We start from the raw sequence: 27,248 nt of genomic DNA on the forward strand, positions 1-27,248 counted from the left end.
ACTTTAGCGTAAAAAAATTAAAATTGAATATTACTAAACACCAATAATGCCGTCGTTATCGGACCGCCACTGTAGCCCAATAACTCCTTAGCCTCTGCTGGCTTCCAGTAGGCTTGTTTACAAATTATATATATATACGTATGTTTGTATTTAGACTATTTATGTAGGTAACGTTAATAACTTATAACTATAGCACTTACCGATGAATCCCGCGACGGTGGCGCCTGCGTCGAAGAGAGAGCGTGGCTGCAAAAGAACGTATACATACATATGCCTACAAACCTATGTTGGAAAGTGTTCCAGCCTAACATGGGAGGTATGTGAGCCAATGAATTACAATGGAATGTTATTCCGATCCGTGGATCAGAGGAACAAAAATAATATAAAAAGACAAGAATGAACTGATAAGAATTAATAATAATTCGAAATTCAAAGTCTATTAAAAAAACTATCTGGGTAAGGGGCTGCAAACAATTTTAAAGACATTTAAAAAAATTAGTAAGCCTACAGTGCGAAAGAAAACGCAAAGAAAAAAAAACATGCTGGGAAAATAGGTGGTGGTGAAAAGAAAGAAGAAGCAAATAAAAAAAACTATTCGTATGTACGAAAAGAAGTGCTGAAGTGAAGTGAAGAAAAGATAAAAATTTTGAAGTTATAAAGGAGATATTAAGGCAATACGAAAAGGAAAGGTAGATCGAATGAACGTAATACAAAAAGTTAATGCTTGAAGAAAATTTATACTAGGGTGCTATAATAAAGTTCAAAAAAAATTCAGTTCCGATAAAAACCTAGCATACAATTAAATGAAAATCAAAATTTAAAAATCGTAAATGACATTACACAAGTTTAGGGCAGTGAAATAATAAAAAAATGTAAACCCAAACTCCTAAAAATCCTAACTGGAAGTACGTTGCAGTTGGTAAACTTAAAAAGTAAAATAGACGAAAACCAAAACTAAACTAATGTATTTCAAACAAAAATGCCAAGGTCCCAATGCTGCAGCGCTGCTGGCCTCTCTTCTCTCCTCCAACTCGTGTTCCTCCAGTCTATGCTCAAGTTATAGTGTGTCGGGACAGGAGGGTCAAGATGCTCCTCCTTTCCCTTTGACGTGTAGACCGGCACCGTCTGTGTGTGTCCTCTGCCCTTGGTATATTCGTTACTACCCCGCTTTTGTGTATGTTTGTGACTCTCGATGGTGGTGCAGATGTGGCAGGCTTCTTGATAATAAATACTACCCCGCTTTTGTGTGTATTTGTGACTGTGCGTAAGCACTAAATGATGATGACTAGCGTGGCAAGTTTTAAACTTTTGCGCCGCAACCTAGAGGCAAGAGGCAAAATTTTAGGGACTAGGGTCATGCTAGCAATGAAAGGATACATTGGGGTGCATGTGAACTTATTGTATTTATTGCATTTTATCTAGTTATGTTATTTTATTTATTTACTTGCTTTTATCTATTTATTTCATTTTACCTATTTATGTCATTTTATTTATTCATTTGGTTTTATTTATTTTACTTAATTCTATCCATTAGATTTTTATTAAATATCTGGCTTTATTTATTTATGTATGTAATTTTAGTTATTTTAATTAGTTTTATATTTTATTTTATTTTATAATTTTAGTTAATTTATTTTAATTTTATTTTATTTTTAACTTTCATTATTTTATTTAATTCTATTACTTAATTTTATCTTTGTATATAATTTTATTTATTTTACTAAATATTATTGATTTTAGGTATATAATTGTATTTAAGTTCAATTTTCATTTTTAACATTTTTTATTTATCTTCACTATTAGTCCACATGCACCATGGACCGGGGAAGGGGGTTTCACTGAACTCACCCGTACAGGACACCGAATTTCTTTTTGTGTGGGCCAATAACGCGGTTAGCAACAACCGCAAGCCGAAACCAAAAAAACTGAATTTGCCAAAAAACTGAATTCCACTGAATTTGCACTTTAAATGACTAAGATTCCGCACTCACTTGCATGTACTTTGCATTTAGAACATGCCCTGTCATCGTTTAGCGATCGCACCCCATCGATCGAAAGCCCTTTTTTCTCACCACTTTCACTCAAGAACGAAATACACCAATACATACAATCCCATTTTGGCGGGAAACGACAGACATAAACTTTCACGATACTAATTTCACCCACACTAACAGATACATATTCATACATCTAAATCACGTTACTAACACACATAAGGGTAACTCCGTTGCTGTTAACGGACAGATACAGCGGTGTTCGGACTTTTGCAATGTTGCATTGACCCACAGGCTGCCACTACAAGCTCGGATGCCGCCGATGTTGCCTGCAACATGGAGCGTGTCCGTAAAAAGACTCAAAGCGCAGTCTGTACTATCTTGGTTTGGTGTGCCTAACATGTGGCTTCGACCCACGACCCAAAGCCGGTCTATCCCCTTACTTATTCATTATTTCGCTAAGGTAACGCGTATTTATTTTAGGGGCAATACTCAAAATTATTTTGTCTGATGTCTACTAAAATCTATATCATAGTTTATTATGTAAGGACTAGAATAGTATACATTCTCCGCTGCATTCCCTTGAGGGGAATAAAAAGCAGTTCTTATATGTTTAACTCCATACTTATCTAAAAATTTAGCAAATATGTCGGAGACAAATTGTTTCCCATTATCGAAATAAACGTATTCCGGGACACCAAAAATGTGAAATACTTCTTTTTCTAAAAATCTACAAACATCTACAGACGTGGCTTTACGCATTGGTTTCAAAAAGACAAACTTTGAGAAATGATCCAGACACACAAACACATAAACATTACCATCACCAGTACGTGGGTATGGACCCATAAAGTCAATAAACAAACGTTGAAAAGGTATTTTGGTTACGTGTTGCTTTCCCAAGGGTGGGTTATGAAATACGTTTTGTGTTTTGTTTCCCCAGCAAACTTCACATTCTTTAAGGAAAGTTTGTACATCGGTTACCATGCCAGGCCAATAGTATTTTTCGCGTATTCGGGCTAAGGTTTTATGGATGCCCCCGTGTCCGGCCGAAGGTGAGCTGTGGGAGGATTCCATCAGTCCTGCGTGCAACTCCGACGGTACCCAAAGTTTCCAGGCTTGGTCCTGCTGAAGATCGTCCCCCGGTAAAACTGAGTCCGTTTATATACGTAACCGTCCGACACGCATAGTTCTGGAAGTTTGTCCTGGTTTTCTGTCACGGTTTTTCTAAGTTCGTCATACTCTTCAGTTTAAAAGTAGTCCGAGTCCAAGTCAATGTCCATTAGTCTGTCTGATAGCTGCATTTCCACCATATGCGCTAGCGACAGCGTATCGGGTACAACATTGAGTGCTCCTTTTCTGTGCTCGATTTGAAAGTCGTACGCCTAAAGTTTTCAACTCCACCGCGCGAGTCTTCCTGACAGGTCCTTTTGGTTCTTCAACCATTTAAGACTCCCGTGGTCGGTTCTGATGGTGAAGGGTAAACCTTCGACGTACGGCCTAAACCTTTACACACTTATCACCGCAGCGTAGCACTGAAGCTCGGTGATACTATAATTACGCTGCGCTTTGTTTAGTTTGGCGGAAATGTAAGCTATGGGTCGTTCGTTGTTCTCGCCGTCTAACTGAAAGAGTACCCCGTCCACTCCGTCTGTCGAAGCATCGCACTGGTTGTAAAAGCCTCTATCAAAGTCAGGGTGTACCAGTACGGGAGCGGAAATCCAGCTCTCTTTTAGTCGCTCAAACGACTTTCTTGCTTCTTCTGTCATCGTAAACCTTTTAATTTTTTCTTTTGTGAGACGGTCGTGCAGCGGCGCTACAATGGTTGCGTAGTCTTGGACAAAACGGCGGTACCAGCCTGACATCCCTAGGAACCGTCGGAGCTGTTTTGGCGTGTTTGGTTCGGGAAAATCCCTCACAGCCGCAACCTTGTTCGCGTCGGTTCGGATGTATCTATCGCCCACTACATAACCTAGGTACCTAACTTCCTTGAAACAAAACTTGCTTTTCTCGACATTTATGGTAAGGTTAGCTTCACGTAAACACTTAGCGCCCTTTTCCAACAAACATAAATGAGACAAAAAATCGACAGAACATACTAACAAATCGTCTAAATACACAAAAACACAATCACGTAAAGAAGCGGGTATAACATTGTCCATTAATCTACACATTCTTTGTGCTGCATTACACAGTCCAAACGGCATGACTGTGTACTGGTAAAGGGGACGCCCTGGTATTGTAAATGCTGTATTCTCTCGAGACTTCTGGACCCAGCATGCGGTCTAGCTAAGCAAATACAAGTTTTTCAGCCCAATTCTAAACGAAAATTCTGTGCGAGTTTTTTCCCTTCTCCCATTCCTCGTATTCTAAATAAAAATTCCTTGTGAGTTTTTTCACTTCTTCCTTTCCTCCTATTCTGAACAATGTTCGAAAAAGAGGAAACCGGTTATGGGAGAAAAGTAGGTATTATGAATGTGAGGGAGAGGGAGATTTCTTTGCCATTTCATAGGAGTTTTTTCACTAGTTAAATTAAAGGGAATGCATCTAAATAGTTAACGGAAATTGGTTCTTTTAAGAAAAAACACTTATTTGTACAAATTTGTGCTAAAATATGTATTTACATTCTACCACAATATTCTCACTGTTAATACAACAACAACAACAACCACAATATTATAATAAAAGTATAACATAACCATAAAAGTATAATCATAACAAACTCTTTGTATATTTGACGCAGCCATCCAGAAATTGCGCAAGGATTTTTTAAGAAGGCTTAATTAAATTTTGGCATATGGCGAAAGGCGAACTCAACTCGACTTGGCCACCAGAAAATTGCTTTGCAGAATGAAAGCAACTCCGGCGGATTTGTGTTATCCCGCCGTCTTCTTCTTATGCTCCTCTGTTGCTGTTGCTGTGGCACCAATTCATTACTCATTTCAGTGAATACCACATGAAATGCAATAATGTGCATTGTTTATACCTTATTTCTTAATTTCAAACAAATTCGCAACAATAATTAAACTTTTAAATTTTTTAAACAAAATAAGAAATGCGCAACGAAATTTCAATTGACAAAACAGCTGACTTCGAAAATTCGAAATTCCTATTCCCCCAATTTTTCCTCTCCCTAGGAGAAAAGAATTGGAGGAATTTTTCCGCGGGAATAAAAAAATCCGCGAGAACAAAATTCCGCGAGAATATTTAGAATTGGTCTGTTTGTATCGCCGGTGATATCGGATAGTGCCTCTGTTTCACGGGGAGATTCTCATCGAGGACCTCAATCACGTGTTCCTCCACGTTGGTTTTCCCCAACCCCAATACAGTAAAGGATGGGAACTGCGCCCTTACTCTTTCTAGGGCAATACTTTGCTCTTTCGTGAGGACATGTTGCACGGCATCAAACAACAAATCGCCCTCAGCGGGTACCAATTCCGCAACGGCAGTGCGGGTTGAACGCACCATCTTTCCTCGACTAACAACATCTAGGTCGAAAGCCTCCCAAAAGTCTACCCCTAAATAAACTTCCTGTTGGAGGCCTGGCACGATTAGGAATTCGAAATCTTAAGTTCTCCTTCCCATAGAACTGACAGAGAGATAGCACATACTACCGGCGTTTCACCGCCGCACATAGGTAGATATTAGACATTTAGGCGGCCATAATATAATTTCTGAAAGTTGCCACAATTACAAAAAAAAGCACTCCCACAGCTTAAGAATAAACAGGGCAACAATAATTCTACCCCTTCCCTGTTGTGTGGGAATATTTATAAATTTCTTTTCATCACAACCCTTTAAGTATAAATTAAATACCGCCAAAAATTTTATACATAAAGTACTGACCATCAGCAATCAATGTTTTCATAACGCTAATATAGAAAAAATCAAAATGACGCTAAGAAATAACAATTATCCCAATAAATTAATATGTAATCTAATTGACCGTAAACAACAAGAATTAATAAATATTCCCACACAAAGCACAACGAAAGAGTCGCCGAATGAGCCAAAACGATATTTTAGTACGACCTATATTCCCAGGCTCTCAGAAAATCTAGCGCAACACATAACAAAAAACCCAAAAGTAACACTGGCTTACAAATCTAACCACACTCTATCAACATTCTTTACAAAAACAAAAGCCCGATCGACATACAACAACAAAGTAACGTGGTATACCAAATAGAGTGCAAAGGAAATAAAAGTGAACTTGCAATGTTGTATTGGCACTACGAAGAGGGCGCTAAACACACGACTTGCAGAGCACCAAGACGATATCAACAAAGAAAAACACAGCACGGCGTTATCACAACACGCGGTAAACAACAAACACACAGTAGATTTCACAACAACAAAAATAATAGACAAGGAGACGAGAGAAAGAACAAGGTACACACTCGAGAGCCTAAGAATAATGCAAAACAGAGAAAAGGCAATGAACAAGAAAGAAGGTACACAAGACATAGCCGCGACTTACTTATTATGCCTATGACACAGATAATTAGTTTTAGTTTGACAAGTTTACCATATAGTGATGGTAGCATTTAATGTTTTTGTAAAGTAATAATAAAATCTTTTTTTAAATACCAATGTCAGTGAATATACATAATTGTTTGTGGAGTAATATTTCATGTAAAATTCAAATTTATAATTGTGCAATACTTTGTTTGAAACTATGTAATTTAGATCGTTTAATTTTATTTCTAATGTTTTTTTTGTCTTTTGTATTTTGTTATAAACAAATATAACCGCCCCTGAGGAAGATAAGGATAATTATCGAAACGTTGGGCTAAATGGTGGAATAAATCGCATTTTATTTGCACTTGACCCTAATAGGTAAAGCTGAAAAACTACATACAAAGTGAATATTTTAAGTTTTAAGACAATTGAATTGAGTAATTGTGATGGATTCTGGTATTTCAGGTGAATACTAACATTATTAATGATGTTTGTGATTTTTAAAAGTTATAAATTGATGAAGAACAAATTTTATTTAGGATGTTAAAAATTTTTATAAATTTTTTTTTTGATTTTTGTTGTTCAAAACCAGTTTCGTTATGTTTCCAAGTCCGTCCAAGTGAAAATTAGTTTTGAACATGGTACTTGGCACAATTAGCTTACCAACAGCATTAAATTTAGCTGCAGATACTTGCAGATAGGGGGTTAGATTGAGGGTTTGATACACCCTTGTTGCTGTACAAGCAAAATAGCCTCAGTGCGCAGGTATTTTTTAGTGTTACACAGTGGAATATCGATTTTTTTAATATAACCGATTAATTACACAAATTATTATAACTTTTCATTTATTAAACAGTTTTAAGAAGATATAGGCAATAAAATATTTTTGGCCGCCTAAAACTTGAAAATCTACCTATGTGCGCCGTTTGCCGTACGGATGATGAACTTAATGATGCTATCCTCTCTGCCTTCTATCAGTTTTTCATAATTTTTACCTAGACAAATCGCGCCAGCCCCCGAATCTAACAACACTAGGTGATCCTTGCCTCCAATTTTAGTTTTCGCAAAGAAGCGATTATCTCCCTTGAGGGTTACGATAGTTGACACAATCTTATGCTGAATTCTTTTCATCATATTCCGCCTTTCGCGCTTTATAGGAATTTCTTCAAAAAAAAAAAAAAAATACGATGCCTAGCTTCCTCATAGTCTATTTTCCTGTGGTGTAGACTTTTTGGCTCGGCTTTCTTCCCTTCTGCTTTATTTTCCCTATCCTTCACCCCGCTTTCCCTCTTTACAATTTTGACGCTGGGTTGGTCTCCGGGTAGTCTGTCTCCTGGCGAGAGCTCCCGGCAATCTCCGCCAGTTGGGAGTTTCCCTTCTTAAACACACAAAAAGACTATCCTTACCACACGCAAGACAGATCATATTATGGAACGGGGATTTACAATGGGTTCCTTTCTTTAGCTCGGACGAATTCTTTACAAAAAAGTCGACAGGCATACCACACGCATAACACAACGTTAAATGGTAAGGGGACGCACAAAAAGAAATGGTGGTGGGATTAGGGTTCAACGTTGCCTTCGGCTGTGCCGAATTTCCTTGAATTTTTGTAGTCGTTTGTTGCTGGAACGGCGCTTTACGCTGGAAATTATTGTTCGTGATCGCGTCTACGGGAGCCTGCTTTACTTCCTCATCCGCAAGGGTCGCTTCGGGATACCCTAACTCACTAACTGCTTTGGCCGTACTTTTATTTTCTTTTATGAGCCGTTCCGCTCTCCTACACTCAGCCTTTAACTCAGCCAGCTTGTCGATTTTCGACGCAAACGTTAAATTTGCCAAGTAGGGCTTCAGGTTCCCCCTAATTATCCCTACCAGCTCCTTCTCTGGGATACTTTTCTGGAGCCGGAAAGTCAAATATGGACCTCACCGTAGAAGTCGTCGAACCTTTCCAGTGGTTGTTGTTTGCGTTCCGTTATCTCGCGGATTATCTCATAATCGGACTCTGCTGTCTTGAAGTGGGCTAGCAGCTCCGCCCTTAGCTCGGAGTACCCTAACTCGGGTTCGTCCGAGTGGTCCTCTAAGGCCTGCCAGTACCACTTCAAGGCAGAGTCCGTTACGAGACAATTGAAGTCGGTGAAGAGCTGAAAGTGTGAAATATTATGTTGCTGTCGCAACTTCTCAATTCTAAACAGAAAGCTCTCCATATACGATTCCTTTACTCGTACCGTAAAACTTCACGTGCCACTTGTCCAGGTCCAACGTCTTCCACTTCGGTGGGTCTTTGGTGATGCTCGATGAACCTGAACCCCCGAAGGTAGCATTTGAATCGACACGCTGGTTGGCTGCTTCATCCCTACCATTCTTCTCTGGAGTCGCTGACTGACCAGGCCGGTTTCCTATCCCTTGCGCCGAGGTTTTCATCGCAGCGACTCGGTTACTGAGGTTTGCAATATTGTCGCGGATATTGCGCACCTCATCCATATTCTGCACCATCACTTCATTTTGTTGCGCCATCATTGCCATCATATGGCTCAGCTGATTTATGTTGATGGCCGTTGAAGTTGATCCGCCTTGCCGCTGTTCCGCAACATCAGCACCCTGGTCCTTTGATGGCTCCTTGCGTTTAGAGATAGTCCCGGGTCCTAATCCGCCAATTACGCCACCAACTGCTCCATCTTGCTCCGTGTCGGACATATTGAAAAGTTCGTCGATTTTCCTCGAAAAACTACCTTCCCCGCCGGATAATGAAAACGTTTCGGTTACTCTAAAACTAGACGGACGGACTGATTGGACTATCTGTTCCCCCGATGACCTAAAAACCTGCGAAGCGCACCTGTTAATTAGGTCCGTTGGTAAGCAGTCGGAATGAGGTATTCCCGTATCGGTTTGGGTGAGTTTAAAATTAAAAAATAACGATAATTATCACTAGAAAAAAATTATTGTTCTGGCCTTGAGCTCGAATCGAACCTTGAATCATTTATCAATAGGCCGATAAAAACAAAAACAATTATGAACTAATATGTTTAAAAAAAAGTAAATAAAACGAATTTCAAAAAATGCTTACCTGTCGTACTGAATTCAACTCAGGAGTTTAAGTCGGAAATCAAATTTAATACAGGGCAAAAAAAAATCTAAAAATCGAATTATAAAATTATTGCCGAACCGTCAAAAAAAAATAAAGAGGAAAATTCTACTTAAAGTAAAATATTAAAGTAAGATTTCATATGTTCAAAAACAAAATTAAAAAAAATATAAAGGCAGTCCAACCAGGGTTAAGCTTAACTTCAACCTTGTAATCCCCGACTTCAAATGGGCGAAGCCTACAAAAAATACAGCGCAAAAAACAAACCCTCAAGCTGTACCGCTTCCTATGCAGAAAAAACCAAAAATACACCCCATCAAAAAATCTAACCCACCATCCAGCATTACTCCAACAGCATCCACAACAAACAAGTCACCGATGACCAACAAATCAACCAAAGCATCCACAGCCAACAACACAATCGCACCAACCAAACGCCCGGCCTCCTCCACAAACCCTTCTACGGAAGAATCCAAGAAAGTTATCCTAACCAACAACAACCTTTCAACCACCAAAACTACAAGCAACTTACCAAACACCCCAAAACATAATCAAGCTGTTACCACCAACAGCAGCACTCAATCACCTTTCTCCAATCTTACACAAATACTACTAAGCCAAAACGATTATTATATACAACAACCAGCGTCGGACCCTGTGTCCAACGACAACTTATAATTTATTTCGCCCATAATGATAGACAAATTCAACATATTGCAATGGAACATCAAAGGTTTCATTAACAAAAATATTGATCTTGAACTCCTTCGAAAGGAACACCAACCACATCTTATAGCCCTACAAGAAACGAATTCCCCAGCGGCTTTAATCCTATCCCTCCCAGAAACTATACTGCATACTTCGTCAACAATTCAACTACTTACGCAAAACAAGCAGCTGGCGTTTTGATTAAATCAAACGTGCCACACAAATAGACACCAATCCCTTCTCCAATCCAAAACGTCTGCATAGAAATAACCCTAAACTTTAAGTTCACAGGGATCTCACTTTACATTCCACCAAACCAAAATTTTACAACACAAGAAATAGATAACTTAATACGAAATGTCCAAAAACCTGTAGTACTGGTGAGCGACATCAACAGTTGGAACACTATGGGGCTCGCGAATAACCAACGCTAGAGGTGTAACATTTGAAAACGCCATCACACAACACAACCTGTGCATTTTAAATGACCAGCAACCAACTCACTTATCTACCCACAGCACACTCACGCACATAGACGTTGCTTGTTGCTCCGCATCCCTACTCTTAAACACATCCTGTTACACATTACCCGACTTACACAATAGTGATCACTTTCCGATCAAAACATCAATAACGCTGTGCAACACACAGCATCCACAGCCGTTCATACCTAAATTTATTCGACAAAAAGCCGACTGGGAGAATTTTGAGAAGACTATAAATAAAGAATTGGATAAAAGAAGTTTCACAAACCAAACGGTCAGAGACGCCTACATACTTACAAAATCTATCCGAGTATCCGCTAAGCTACACATTCCACAAACACGTCCACACAAAAAATCGACAGTACCATGGTGGTCAACTGAACTTTCTCAAAATGAACAGTTTGTACTCCTTTAAACGGCACCCAACGAAAGAAAACCTCATTCGCTACAAAAAGCATAACGCCAAATTTCGCAAAGCAGCAAAACTGGCAAAATGTTCATGGTTTCAACAATTCGCCGCATCCATAAACCCAAAAACCCCAATTGACAAAATCTGGAAGCAGTTAAGGCTGCTAAATAACAAAAACATTTACACTCAAATCGTTACGATAAATAGCAACAACAACCTGCTAAACAGTTTGTACTCCTTTAAACGGCACCCAACGAAAGAAAACCTCATTCGCTACAAAAAGCATAACGCCACATTTCGCAAAGCAGCAAAACTGGCAAAATGTTCATGGTTTCAACAATTCGCCGCATCCATAAACCCAAAAACCCCAATTGACAAAATCTGGAAGCAGTTAAGGCTGCTAAACAACAAAAACATTTACACTCAAATCGTTACGATAAATAGCAACGACAACCTGCTAACCGACTCAAAGGAAATCGCCAACCACTTCTGCTCGGAATGGACTGAATACAGTTCGGATCGAAACTTCTCCCCCGAATTCAATTGTGCAAAAAATAGAGCCAAACATTTATTGCCAAGAGCACCATCAAACGCACAAGCAAAAGCCCTCGAAACCCCTATCAACTTTTCAGAACTTACACATTCTTTAAACCAAGCAAAAGGAAGTACGCCAGCGGCTGATCGTATTACGTACCAAATGCTACGACACACCTCCAACTTTACCAAGAACAAACTGCTAAAACTTTACAATAACATATACAACAACGGGCACCTTCCTATTACCTGGAAAACGGCCCTATTAGTCCCTATTCCCAAAGCCAACAAAGATCCAAAAACAACGTCGAGTTACCGGCCATTATCGTTGCTCTCGTGTATTGCAAAAACATTGGAGAAAATAATCGCCAAACGCCTATCCTGGTTCATCGAAACATGGAAACTAGTTGCTCCAAACCAAGTCGCTTTCAGACCCAATCGGGGCTGCACCGACGCTCTTCTACATATATATTACTATACATCTGAAGCTCTGTCTTCACGTAATCATGTCTCTATACTCTCTCTAGATTTCGAAAAAGCCTTTGACAGGATTGGCCCTCACGTTATCTTGGAAACACTACATATGTGGGGCGTCGGACCCAAGATGTTAGCTTACATAAAAACATTTCTCCTCAACCGTCGCGTTATAGTAAAAATTAACAATACCTTATCCGAATCCAGACAACTGCAGAACGGAATCCCACAGGGATCCCCTCTCTCAGTAATTCTCTTCCAAATTGCGTCCAACCGCCTTAGTACAATCATTTTTCAACATAAGTCATTAGATCACTGCATCTTTGCCGACCTATACATCATGGCTAAAAGGAATTCGAACGACGACAACAACAGGTTATTCTCCTCAATAATAAGCGATATACATAATTGAAGCAACAAGCCGGCGCAAAAATCAACCTCCAAAAAACTTCAATACTACATATCTGCAGGAAACACGGTAGTACACCCAAAAACCTAACAATCAACAACACTCAAATCAACTATGTGGACAACTTAAAAATACTTGGCATAACATTCACAAAAAACTACAAATGGAAAGTTCATATTTCCAACTTAAGGAAATCAATAACTACCAGAACCAACATAATCCGTTACCTATCGGGAAAAGGCTATGCACATACAAATACTCTAACATATCTCACAAGGACCCTCATCCTGAGCAAAATCGATTACGGATTATTTTTATACGGCAATGCACCGAAGTCCACCTTAAACATATTAAAACCTGTATACCACCAAGGCATTAGGAAAAGCCTATACGCATTTCCCACTACACCCATCGCTAACCTTCTCACAGAATCAGAACTACCGGGTCTCGAAGAACGGTATAATTCATCAATTTACAGACTTTTGCCAAAAACAATCTACAAACAAAACTCAATCATTGACGCTGATGTCACCAAAGCAATGGCCAATAAAAGGCATCCCAGGCTCCCTTCTGCCATTCATCGCATTATTAGCAATCCGGCTCGAGACCGCTTGGACAGATCCCAACTTAACCTTCCGCAAAAAACACATCCGTGGCTTTTCAGCCCAAAATCATGTTTAATTGAGCTCACCGAACTCCCCAAACACAGTACATCAGCCGAAGCCTACCGCCAAGCATTCAACGAGTTAATATCCACATATCGATACCAAAACTATCAAATACTGTACACGGATGCATCAAAAAGCGTACACAACTTGGCCTATGCTGTAGTCGATTTCCAAGGACGAACAATCAAGAACAACATCTCCAACGATATAACTTCAATATTCTCCGCAGAAGCAGCTATACGTATAAGCAAAGAAAAACAGAAAAAACTTGTTATATGCACCGACAGCCTAGCAGTACTAAAAGCTACACAAAACCAGTTCAATTTGGATTGGGGATTAGTAAACACAATTCGTGACCACATATACAAAAACAAAAATATTGTAACGAATTTACTGCAATTCCGCTTATTTCAAATCTTCGGCTAAGGTTCGAATCACTAAACTGTTGAATAAATAACACCACTATTCATGAATGCAAGATGGGCTTTATTAGACTAGAAAACCAAGAAACCTTCCGAATTATTGTTCTTGTTTAGGCCCAATGCCTAACTTTCACTCGATTGACGGCGCCCCTCCCTAATGTTTTAATAATATTTCCAGCCACCCACACTCACGCCGCATTTGTGTGCATGCATGCACATGCATGCGTTGCGTACACATGCATGTGTGTGTGCAGGTTGTCAGCACCCATGCACGTATACGTAAGGGTGGTGTGTGTGCGGTTTTTTCCCCTCCTTAATACCAGAGGACCTTTTCGCGGCTTAGCGGTTGTCATCAACGGCACAACCGGCCTCTTTTTCGATCGACCGCCAACCAGCACACATCGCCGAGTATCACCGTCATCAGTTTTACACTCAAAGGTAATATATATTGTATATATTTTCCTACACTCTAATTAAAACACTATTATAACGAGGAAATCCTCTTTGCGTTTTGTTCTTTTACTTTCTTTCGAGAGCACTATCAACCCGAGATCGACCCCTGTGCGCCTACCCACTGCCGGTTCCAGACGCACTCAGGCCGAACATTGGTCCTCCTCACCAGGAACTAAAAGCGCCTCTTTATATATACAGTCCACAACACAGCACATTTGCCTACTACTGAATTTGCACGAATTGCCACAAAAAAAAAAAATCATCAAAAGTTTTATTTGTCACAGCATAGTCCAGCAGAACCACCAAAAAGTTGGAAGTTTGATAGTATACACGACATTAGCAGCCGCCGGAGCCACAGCCATCACATCAATTTTTCCACAAAAACAAAGTAAGTTTATATTTCTTGCCACTTTTTTTTTGAGTGTTGTTTTTTGCAAAGTAAAGAAAAAATCCCCGTGTAGTGCGCGAAAAATTAAAAATAAAAGTGAAAACAGTGAAGTGATTTAGTGAGCACCAATTTATTTTTCTAATTTCAAAGGTTAAATCACTCGGTTTGTTAGCCTTTATTTTCAGTCCTTGTGATTATCTGGTCTATCCCCCCACCAGTGGTAAGGTTTTCCAGACACAACACAAGGAAGAGGGCAACCTAACCTCACTTTCCGCACCATACTAAATAGGTTTTTGTTGTTTTTTTTTGTACTTCACAAACACGAAATTAAGTTCACTTTAATTAATTAATCCGGTGCTCACTTCACTTTTTAAACACTTTTTACACTTTTTTGGCGCTTGTTTTGCAATATCGCACGCATTTTTTCACTTTCACCAAAATACACCCATTATTTGTGGAGGTGGCGAGTGGTCCCCTTTTTGTTGTTGCCGCTGAGACAAAAAGTCTGTAAATTAAACCTTTTTGCTGTTGTCGCTGCTGTGACAAAAAGTCCATAAAATAAACCCTTTTCGTTGTCGCTACCAAGACAAAAAGTTTGCAATAAACAAAATAAATAATAAACTCGAAGTTCAATAGTTTTTATTTAGGGCTGGGCAGGCATATTAACTCAGAAAAGTTCTATTTTACTAATCGGAAATTTTCTCGTTAATAAACGTAAATAAAACAATGGAAACCTACATCCGTTTAGCAGAATCAATCGCAGAGTTTGATAAAGATTACAGCCTTATTCCGGAGAGCGACCATAGCAAACACACCCTTGCAATACAGCAGGAAGAGTTGCGGCTCTTGTGGAAGAAGGTAAAGTCTGCGTTTGATTCGCTATTGGGATCTGATGAGGTGTCAGCGGATGACGTTATGGCGATCAGAAAGAAGCAAAAGGCAGCATACGCAATCTACGTGCGATGTTCAGCGTCTATATCTGCTGAGGCAGAAAAATACAAGAAGGATGAAAAGAACGTCAACCCTGAGCAAGAACCTCATGGGCATAAAATTCGCCTCCCGCCTTGCGACACGGAAGTTTTTAAAGGGGATTATCTGTCTTGGCCAACTTTTCGCGACCTTTTCACGGCAATTTATATAAACAATTCCAGCTTGAAAGGGGTGGAAAAGTTATTCCATCTCAACAACAAAACGCAGGGCGAAGCAAAAGATATCGTTAAAAAATGCCCTCTCACAAATGAAGGTTTCGAGATGGCCTGGAAAAACTTGTGTGAAAGATACGAAAACAAACGTATCTTAGTTAACACACAACTACAAATTTTATTTAACTTAAAAAAGGTAGAGAGTGAGTGTGGCAGTTCAATAAAAAAGCTGCAAAATGATATAAATAATTGTATTTCGTCCCTCAAATGCCACAAAATTGACACTTCCAATTGGGATGCGATCCTGACTTATCTCTGCTCAACCAAGCTACCAGAGAGCACGTTGGCTCTATGAGAGCAAAGTATAGATCATAAAATGGACATATCCAAGTGGGAGGATATGGATAAATTCCTGTCTAATCGGTTTCAGACACTTGAAACAGTGTCTGGTTTTACAGGGCATGCCACTTCGAAAGTGCAAAAACAAAACGCGTCGCGACAATCGTCAGAAACCCCTACGAAAAGACTTGGTGCTTTTCAAACGAAAGTATCCAAACAAACAATAAAATAAATTTGTAAAATGTGTAAATCCCCTGAACACAGATTACGCAACTGTTCACGCTTTTGCGAGTTAACCCCTCCAGAAAGGATTAAATTCATAAAATCTACAAGTGGTTGTCTGAATTGTCTATCCCCAGGACACACAGTGACCAGATGCACCAGTTCCTACAACTGCAATACGTGCCACTCTCGTCACCATACGCTCCTGCATGCGGATACCCTACAGAAAAACACCACCTACAACCCGCCCCAACACTCCTACGATAATAGGCCCTCTACTTCTAGACAGGCATTAGCGAGACAGGAATCAGAAAAACCAGGTTCAAACGGGAACCAAAATGTGACATCCTGTCATACGAATTCCAGCACAGGTGTGCTATTAGGAACTGCTCGCGTACACATTCGCCATAATGGTACCGACTTCTCCGCACGGGCATTAATTGATTCAGGGTCTGAATGTTCCTTTATAACTGAAAGACTGAAACGCAGAATCAATTTGCCAGCGAGAAAAATGCATGCCCAAGTTTCAGGCATCACAAATGCGGTGTCAGCTCAGGTGAAAGAGGCATCCAAAATTGAATTACGTTGACCAGTGGATGCCTGCTTCAGCCTGACTACACCCGTTCTAGTCCTAGCCAAACTCACTGGGAATCTTCCATCCTGCCATATCAACGCCATGACTATGCAGGCATTCCCAGACTTGGTTTTGGCAGATAAAAGGTTCTACATCAACGAAGACGTAGACCTCATACTTGGAGGAGACATATATCCCCAAATTATACTGAGCGGTCTGAAAAAGAATGTACTAAATACACTTTTGGCCCAAGAGACAGTGTTCGGTTGGATACTAACCGGTCGCATCGAAGCACCGAGTCCAACGAAGAGCATCATGTCATTCTACAACGAGGTTGCGTTAGACAATCAATTAAAAGCTTTCTGGGAGGTAGAAAATGTGCCCAAAAATAAAATGCTTAATGAAGAAGAAAGGTATTGTGAACAATTATTTAAGGACACAACAAAACGTGATGAAAGTGGAAGATATACCGTTTCGCTACCATTCAGGCAGGATTACCCTGAGAATATTAAATTAGGACCGTCCCTAAAGCGCGCATGTTCACAATTCTTCAGAAATGAGGGGCGATTACTGAAAAACCAAGAGTTAGGGAAAGAATATGTTCTGGTGTTATCCGAATACGAAACGCTTGGACATATGAGAAAAATCAAAAACAACATTCCATCCGACGATTCCGATAGTTATTTCCTGCCCCACCACGCCGTGGTAAAAGCGGAAAGTACCACTACCAAAGTGCGCGTCGTCTTCAACGCGTCAAGTCCGACAGCAAATGGCATTAGTCTAAACGACATACTCCACCCAGGTCCAGTACTCCAAGCAGACTTGCCTATTTTAATTTTACGTTGGCGACTGTATCGCTTCGTCTTTAATAGCGACATCGAAAAGATGTATAGGCAAATTTGGGTGAACGAAAATCACACCAAATTTCAACGGATTGTCCATCGAACATCCCCCAACGAACCCATCAGTCTTTACGAACTAAAGACTGTCACCTTTGGTGTAAACTGCGCCCCCTACCTCGCGATACGGTCACTTCTACAATTGGCTGATGATGTAGAAAATACGCACCCAATAGCATCGGGTATATTACGAGAAAGTATGTATGTCGACGATGTTTTATCTGGAGGACATACAATAGCGTCAACCATCAGAGCAAGAAACGAGATTCGCGAAGCATTACACTCAGCTGGCTTTCCACTGCGCAAGTGGACATCAAATTGTGAGGAAATCCTTCAGGACATCCCCAAAACTGATCTGCTCAGCGAGGACTTCCTAGCGTTTGAAGAGGCTAGCTCGGTGAAGGCACTCGGAATACGATGGAACGCGCATTCATACATGTTTTACTTCACCGCAGGAGCTTTAGAGAGTAGCGAGAACATCACCAAACGCGTAATCCTATCCGCTATAGCCAAACTTTTCGACCCTTTAGGCTGGCTTGCACCAATAGTCATAGTGGCAAAAATACTAATGCAGCATATCTGGTTAGAGGGCACCGGGTGGGACGAACCTGTCTCCCCAACTACCTTAGAACGGTGGGAAAATTTCACCCAACACTATAACGAAATAGATAACATTAGGATACCGCGATGGGTAAATTTTACGCCCGAGGACGACATCGAAATACATGGTTTTTGCGATGCATCGGAAAAGGCATATGCAGCAGCAATCTACATGCGCGTAAAAATGGATGATACAATTTTCACAAATCTCTTGCTAGCCAAAACCCGAGTAGCCCCAGTGAAAACCATCTCACTACCACGTTTAGAACTTTGCGGCGCCGTGCTGCTCGCAGAAATCATGGAATCAATATTCCGAAACATTCATTTGGGGCCAGCAAAAGTTCACCTCTGGACGGATTCAACCATCGTACTCGCATGGATAAGAAAGCCGCCCTGTTCCTGGTCAACCTTCGTCGCACACCGAATCACTAAGATCATCGATATGGTCGGTAGAAAGGACTGGCTTCACGTGGACTCGGAATCTAATCCAGCGGATCTAGGAAGCAGAGGACTACTTGCCTCAGAGTTGGTAAACAATTCGTTGTGGTGGCAGGGACCTTCTTGGCTGCAAGAAGACAATTCCCACTGGCCAGCACAAGAGACCGAATACAAAACGTCCGTTGAGGAGAAGAGGGCACAAACATATGCCACGACAAGGGTAGATCAGGTAGATATTCTCGACCGTTTTTCAAATTTACCCAGGGCTTTAAAGGTTCTATCCTTTGTTAGGAGATTTTATAAACGAACTCACCCAAAAACTAAAGCAATGTTCCACGAAAGGTCGTGTATAATCTCAGCCGATGAGATTAAGGCAACGACTCAAGCATTAATACGAGTCTGCCAGAAAAAATTTTACGGTACAGAATATTTAAAATTGAAAAATAGGGAACCTATTGATCGGAAGAGTGAAATCCTGTCACTCAACCCATACATCGACAAAGATGGTATTATCAGAACAGGAGGGCGTCTAGGGGCTTCAAAAGACATGTCATACAACGAGCGGCATCCGATCATCTTGCCTTACAATTGTAGGCTGTCTCGCCTCACAGTTATGATGGCTCATCATGACTCCCTTCATGGCGAGAACCAGCTCATGCTCCGTCTCATCCGAACCCAATACTGGATACCGAATGTCAAGACCATGATCAGAGCCGTCATCCACAATTGCAAAACCTGCATTATTCACCGAAAGCAGGCACAGTCCCAACTTATGGGGACCATTCCATGCGAACGGACTACTTTTACCCGCGCGTTCACCAATACCGGGGTAGACTTTGCGGGGCCTTTCGACATCAAAAGCTACCGCGGTAGGGGATGTCGACTGTCAAAAGGCTACGTATGCCTTTTCGTCTGTTTTTCCACTAAGGCCATCCACTTAGAAGCCACTAGTGACCTTAGTACCCCAGGCTTCCTCGCGGCTTTTTCGCGTTTTATCGCGAGAAGAGGATGTCCGAAGAACATCTACTCCGACAATGGTACGAACTTTGTCGGAGCTTCCAGATCTCTACGATCGGAATTCAAAGCCTTCCTGGCAGAAAGCCGAGACAAAACAGTCTCCAAGTATAGCCATCAAGCATTAACTTGGCATTTTATTCCCGCTGGCGCTCCACATATGGGCGGCTTGTGGGAGGCGGGAGTGAAGAGCTTCAAAAGCCACTTCAAAAAGATCGCATCTCCCCATAAGTACACCATGTAGGAGTTCCAAACCATTTTGTGCAGGATTGAGGCGTGCCTCAACTCACGCCCACTCAGTCCAGGGTCGAATGATCCGACGGATCTGGAACCACTAACCCCAGGACATTTCCTAACGGGCAGCCACCTACTGGCTCCGCCAGAACCAGATGCTAGTGAGAGCTCTGCCTCGATGATAAATCGGTGGCAGAAACTCAAAGCCCTCCATCATACTTTCTGCAAGCGATGGAAGGTGGAATATCTATCCGAACTTCAAAAACGAGTGAAGTGGAAGCATCCCAAAGAAAACATACAAGTGGGAGATCTCGCCGTCCTCAAAGAGGACAACTTATCTCCCAACGAATGGAGGTTAGGTAGAGTCGTCAACGTACACCCCGGCGAAGATAACCGAGTACGTGTAGTCGACCTCATAACCGAGAAGGGTCAAGTCAGACGACCTTTGGTCAAACTGATCCTTCTCCCTACGGAGATCGAGTGTGGGACGACCACGAGTTCCTCCTAACAATCCGTCCGTTCCTCCACATACCTCCTGCCAGAAAATTCAACCCCAGCTCTCGTTCACCAGGAACGAGGCCAACCAACAACCCTAATGCAGATCCGCATCTGCCACAAAATACTTATTTTCAATTTCCAAAATCAAACCCCAATTCACTCACTCCCCAGAGCGAGGACACCAGAATCCTAACGCAGATCCATGATCTGCCACATAATGCATATGCACTCGTTCAAAGGCACTCGGCCAACAGAATTTATGAAAATTCATCCCATCACCCAAAACCTTTTGTTAAAAAAAAAAAAAAAAAAAAAAAAAACAGAATTTCTTCTACTCATAAATTTTGAGTTTTCCAATGAAAAAATCGAAAAATTAGCAAAAACAAAAACTTTTGTGAAAGAAGGACTGGCAACAAATTATAAAACAAGTTAAAATGCAAACCTAGATGCTTATACATATCGGACGATGTGAGCATCTACATTAGTAGCAAGTCAAGTTCTAAACTCACCCTCTTTTTGTTCGTTGATTGATAGTTGCGTGCTGTGACTGGATGTGTAACTCGTTCCACCACCAGATAAGTTCGGTACTTCCTGATCCATAATTTCATCGGGTTTCACTGGTTTCATAACGTCCGCAATGAATTGTGGATGCATATAAGCGTAACGTCTTTTATTGGGAAGCACACGACACCTAAATTTATGGAAAAGGAAATATGAGGTTTTCCATCACACATATTCATTGATATAAATACGGTTTATATCGTCTATGAAAGCTCAAACCACATATAAAAGTTTTCTACCATAGATGGGCCTTAATAACAAAAAAGTGGAAATAATCCCATAGCCCGGTAGTAAGCCGACAGTCTTGGAGGCGATTTGGTATAATCACTTCAAAAACTCAAAGAATACAACAACAAGAACAGTTGGTCGGAACTTTCACCGACGATATATATTTTAGATTACAAATTCTACTAACCGTAAGCTATTGTACTCTCGGTCAGGTCTACACTCAAGTTCTCTGTACGCTCAAGTTCAAAATCTTGTAATATTAAATAAACTAATAGGCAATAATTTATGTTGTGCTAGGTTTACTATTTTTTAAGCGGCCGTTTCTATTAAAGGAATATCCAATACAACTTAATATAAGGCTATGAAAGAGAAAAAAAAAAAAAAATCATTTCTTTGCCGTCAAAGGAAATGTATAGAAAACTTTACCAATCGATTATTTTATCTTGTAAAATGGAATACAAAAGCCTGTGCCAAATAAATCTCATCGCAGGCGTCGGTATTGAGGACATAAATAATATGAATATTGCATTCCCGAATTGGTCATAGTGTGCATGACACTTATGATGTTCCAAACGTTTATGTTTGCCACAATCATAGCCAGAACACATTGGTCAATTTCAAAATGCTTTGGTAAATTCCGAGCCATGCACCGTTCCACATTCTGTAGTTGAGTTGCAACTAAAAAATACGCTATGTGCCATAGCACGCAACTCATGAAGACTTGGAACTGCTCCACATGTTACACATATCACATTTGTTGGAGCCAATGGAATTGGTACAAATCTATATGGTAGCATTGCATCTCGTTTCGGCAAACAAACTGGAACATCATTTTGTAATGTAAGTGACGAATTCAATGGTAACAGAAGAAATTCCCGGTCTATGGGATCCAAATCCCACCAACCTTCGGTACCAACCGCAACACTATTACCAACAACGAAACGAACAAAAAGCAAAAGGTGGAAAACTACGTGTCTTCGAAAAAAAAAAAAAAAAATTCTATTAAAACTTAACATTTTCCATCAAAATTAATATATTTTTGGAGTCAATCAGCCTGTTGGCTGTGCGTGCTACCAACAACGGCGAAATGCAACTGTTACTTTCATCAATATGTCTGGCGTTGACGAGCGTCGTGATTGGAATAGCTCAACTTATTTCAAATAACTTCTAGTTTTCTTCTTACATAAAAGATTTAACAATCCTAGGACGGAAGGGAATTTTGGTACTTGAGTTAACTGACACTGTACAATTTAACATTTGCTTAAAATAATTGTGCGTCCTTTACGTGAGCTACATTTAGTTTATGATCGTAAAACGACCATGTCTCGACGTAGAAATCTTGATTTTCAATGCATTTATATTGCGGCACCAATCTGCACCATAGCAAATACCTTTATGTGCAAAATATTCGCCAACAATGGTGGGAACAATCAATTCCTCGTTGGAAAGTTGCAGGATACTAAAATTATGATACATGCAAGCTGCTAAAATGCGATCACCATGGAAAGGATCGGCCTTCAAACGCCAAATACCACCGCCAAGATTCAATTGTTCTAGTGGTGCTTTCATTGAGCGCGTATCGAATATGCGTAGATGTTCATCATAAGATCCAGTTAGTAATAAATGTTCTCGCATTGAATGACTAAGCAATGAAGTAACGCCGGCATTATGCGATTTGTTTGTGAAAATTCGGGAGGATGATCGTAGATCGTATGCTTGCAGGAGTATATCATCGACACCGCTGTAAATGCGGTTAATATCCCATTTATAAAAGGCACATGTCCATGCTTCGAAGCCATGTGCTGAGAATGTGTCAACTTTTTGAGACCCAGCTCTGGTTTGTAATCGATTAGGTTTAAGCCACCTTTCGAATCTGAGATTAGTATTTGAAATTGCTGACTTGTTGAACATCCCAAACGTCGCCAATCCAATGATAATGCTAATATATCATCATAAATAGGATTTAATTCCAAGTTACTTATCATTCTTAATATATCATCTTTCATTTCATATAATTCGACTTGACCAAATGAATTGACAGCTGCCAATAAAGGATTATCCTCAGATTGAGTATGTAACCACTTCATATCGAGAATGGCAGCTGTTTCCATAGGATAAATTTCCTGTAGTTGTTTTGTAGTCGAACAAAATCTATAAAGATATACGACCTTTTTAAATGCAAAAATATGCTTATTTAGCTATCAAAGTGTGTCTACATGTATACATACAAATATGTATATTCAATATCTACCTACCTACTACAAATTTAAATTTAATTTTTTTTGAATTCTCAACGCTTTTAAATAGCCAAGCGTGTATGTGATTTGTTTATATTGGAGGCTGGAACTTCCGTCGGTCGCGCATATCAAATCAACAAATTAAATAAAAAGCCTATAACAAAATAGCGACTTTGAAAGAATTTACCAAAACACTACAAAATAAAAAAAAATTCTTTGAATTAAGATATAAGCATCTGGATATAGCAACAGGAATTTTGAATCAACAACAATCCGTGCGCACAACAGCAACACATTTTGGATCGCTTACATTTTTTGCAACAACATTTTCACATACAACAACAACAACATTTGCCTCTAGAACAACAATACCTCAATCAGTTACATCATTTGCAACATTTACGCCAACAACACTACGATTATTATCAACAACAACGCTATCGCTTGTCCGCGCCGTCAGCAACGTTGCTGCCGCGTCGACAGTTGCAAGTGCCACACGAACCACAACAACAACAGCTAGTACAACCTGTGCAGGCGTTACAGCAGCAACAACAACATCATCAACATCAACACCAACATCAGCAGCCTCTGACGGCATCAACGACAACCCCAACGCCGCCGCCGCCGCTGCCGCCATCAACCACAACATCCTTAACATTGTTGTGCCAGGAAAACGACAACAACATTGCTGCTGCTTCCACAAACAGCCTCACAAGCCAAATATGATTGGTACCACAAGCCAAATATGATTGGAAATGTGGATGTGGGCACCATTCCACCGAATCGGCAGAATATTCCGTATCGACTGACTTCAAAGTGATGAAGTTAAGCTTTTGCATTGCGTATCCTTTATTTTAATTTACGTTCTCTAGAAATTAACACGCTTTTGTTTTTCTACCCAACGAACAAGAAAAATGTATTTGGTACTTGTGGTAAACGGCATAGTTGCCAGCATATTTCCTCTATACTTACGCGTTTAACTCAATCTTATGTTATGATATTCGATGATCGATTTTGTAATTATTTTCAATAGCGACAATATTTGTCCAGCGAGTCGCTACCAGCCGAATCGTCATTCTTGGCGTCCATTCTAACCGGCGCCGTTGCGTTTTACCCAAATACACTTGTTGTTTGGGACAAATACAAATATTACACTGTACAGCTATGTGGTGGATTGTGAAACGATTCCTGTTACCAATCTGCAGGATACCCTGCTTTGTCGAGTCTACGGCCGTGTGAATGGTCGGTCGCCGCACGTATTACATCAATATTTGCAAATGTTCTTTCGCCAATGCGCGGCTCTTTGAACTCTCATGTAGTTTTACACGTAGTTAGCGTTTTTGGCCGAATTTTTTTCCTTTATTCATGCAAAAGGAAACATTTTGTTTAAAAATGTTTTTTTGAGTCTAAGAGCAAATTCGCAAATGATTGTACTACGGCCACGCGCCGTAGTAAAAAGAATGAAACAACGGAAAAAATCTTTCGATTAGTCCCGTTTGTTTCAATTCTGAGAAATTTGCATCCTATACACGGGCGTGTATGAATGTTCGCAATTTTTTTTGTCTTTGCTGCCGGTAAATATCTACCAGTACGCGGACTTTTCAAGAGGAAAATGTTGGTAAAAAAAAAAAAAAAAAATTAAAATAGTAGTAGTTGGTAGATTTTTTACCAAGAAAACAACAGCTATAGTTCTTATTTGTCCCAAACACTTAATAATTCATTGTAAAACAAATAACGCGCATTTCAGAAAATGACACTTTAAAACTCGTAAACAAGACAAAATTACATGTACATTTGTATATACCTATGTACATTGCTTATGCCTATACGATACTCACTTTTTTCCTGTATCGTGAGTGAGAAATACCGACAAACATGCACCAAAACGTCTAATCACAACAATAATATTCCAAAGTACCAAAGGTACCGCCACAAAATAACCGATCTCGGCAGGTAATCGTTTCCGTAGAACCTTTTAGTTTCGTTCAAATCATTCAAAAATTTCTCTACTCAAAAATTTATTTCCTGTTTAAGTTCTTCAGAAATTTTTCAACATTGACTGAGTTGGTCAGTATCGCCTCCTAGTGTTAATTGGGTGGGCTCTGCAATTCAATACTTTAAAATTATCGCAGTATACGTTTTCAGTGCGAAAATACTGAAATATTGGTAGAATCTAAGTTTTTGGTAGCAGAAGTAGTAGAAAAAGGAAAATGGGTCAAAAAGGTCGGTCAAACTACCAATGCGGTAAAGTCCGTGCACTGACTGCCCATATACTTATACCAACGTATGTACATATATATGCCGAGTTAAATGTACATTATGTTAGGGATGCATAAAATGATGCAAACGGGTACCCAAAAACCCGTTTCCGGAAAAATCGGTACCGGAGCCAAATACCCTTCGGGAACCGTGTCGCTTGCTAAACGCCATCAATGAAACGGGACTACAAGCGTACTTGGGAAAGATTGAATAAATAACCGAAAGGTAATACAAAAAGAGAAAAATGATACATTCTACAAATGATTCTCCTCATCCAAAACGAACATTTTTTTTGTATGATTTTTAATAATCGGGGATTGCCCATATTGCTTTTTTTTTTTTTTTTTTTTTTTTTTTTTTTTTTAAATGTATGAAAACATTTGTTTGAAGCAATTTTTTAATTTTATAATTTATTTAATAATTTGGGAAAAATTTAAACAACGTGACATCAGGACGGACAAGGCGACAGCTGTTTCGATTATACCTTGTAAATCTCTTCAAAGCCTTTTCTCCCGGGAGTGGGAGTCGAACTCGCACCCCTACGATAGTTGAAATGGTTGTAAACGCATTCAGCTACGTCATGCCTGTTGTGAAGTCTTTCCCAATTGCCTTCTTTATGCATATTTTAATCTTTTACACATTGCATACTTCGTATGCAATTATGTGTTAAAGCTATGCTTGGTACGGCGGTTTTCAAAGAAACTTTGGTTTTTGTTGCTGTTTTCGTTCTATTTATAGAACTACAACGAATTAACCAATTTTGTCTGTTTGTATGATTTTTAATAATCGGGGATTGCCCATATTGCTTTTTTTTTTTTTTTTAAATGTATGAAAACATTTGTTTGAAGCAATTTTTTAATTTTATAATTTATTTAATAATTTGGGAAAAATTTAAACAACGTGACATCAGGACGGACAAGGCGACAGCTGTTTCGATTATACCTTGTAAATCTCTTCAAAGCCTTTTCTCCCGGGAGTGGGAGTCGAACTCGCACCCCTACGATAGTTGAAATGGTTGTAAACGCATTCAGCTACGTCATGCCTGTTGTGAAGTCTTTCCCAATTGCCTTCTTTATGCATATTTTAATCTTTTACACATTGCATACTTCGTATGCAATTATGTGTTAAAGCTATGCTTGGTACGGCGGTTTTCAAAGAAACTTTGGTTTTTGTTGCTGTTTTCGTTCTATTTATAGAACTACAACGAATTAACCAATTTTGTCTGTTTGTATGATTTTTAATAATCGGGGATTGCCCATATTGCTTTTTTTTTTTTTTTTTTTTTTTTAAATGTATGAAAACATTTGTTTGAAGCAATTTTTTAATTTTATAATTTTTTTTATTTTTTCTTTACATCGCATACAATTTTGCTGTCCAAACATTTTTTTTGTGGCGGGCAGGGAAGTTGTGGGGTTTTAGCACCAACAACACAAATAACAGCGAATCAAAAGAACCCACGCTATACACTTTCTACCCGGTCCGGCACCAGAATGTGCGAACCGAAAAATCGTAAATG

General features: G+C 39.8%; 2 protein-coding genes and 1 pseudogene across 2 annotated transcripts in view; 2 read left to right on the forward strand and 1 right to left on the reverse strand.

Moving 5' to 3' along the window:
- Spf30 (Splicing factor 30) overlaps nt 1-27,248 on the forward strand; it is a 190,987-nt gene that overhangs the window by 82,378 nt on the left and 81,361 nt on the right. The window lies entirely within an intron of this gene.
- The window catches only part of LOC137236937 (putative nuclease HARBI1), a 102,960-nt gene that overhangs the window by 27,273 nt on the left and 48,439 nt on the right, over nt 1-27,248 (forward strand). The window lies entirely within an intron of this gene.
- LOC137238707 (diphthine methyltransferase-like) lies at nt 22,498-24,312 on the reverse strand (annotated as a pseudogene).

Source organism: Eurosta solidaginis, chromosome 1, assembly GCF_040869045.1.
Source record: "Eurosta solidaginis isolate ZX-2024a chromosome 1, ASM4086904v1, whole genome shotgun sequence".
NCBI lineage: Eukaryota > Metazoa > Arthropoda > Insecta > Diptera > Tephritidae > Eurosta > Eurosta solidaginis.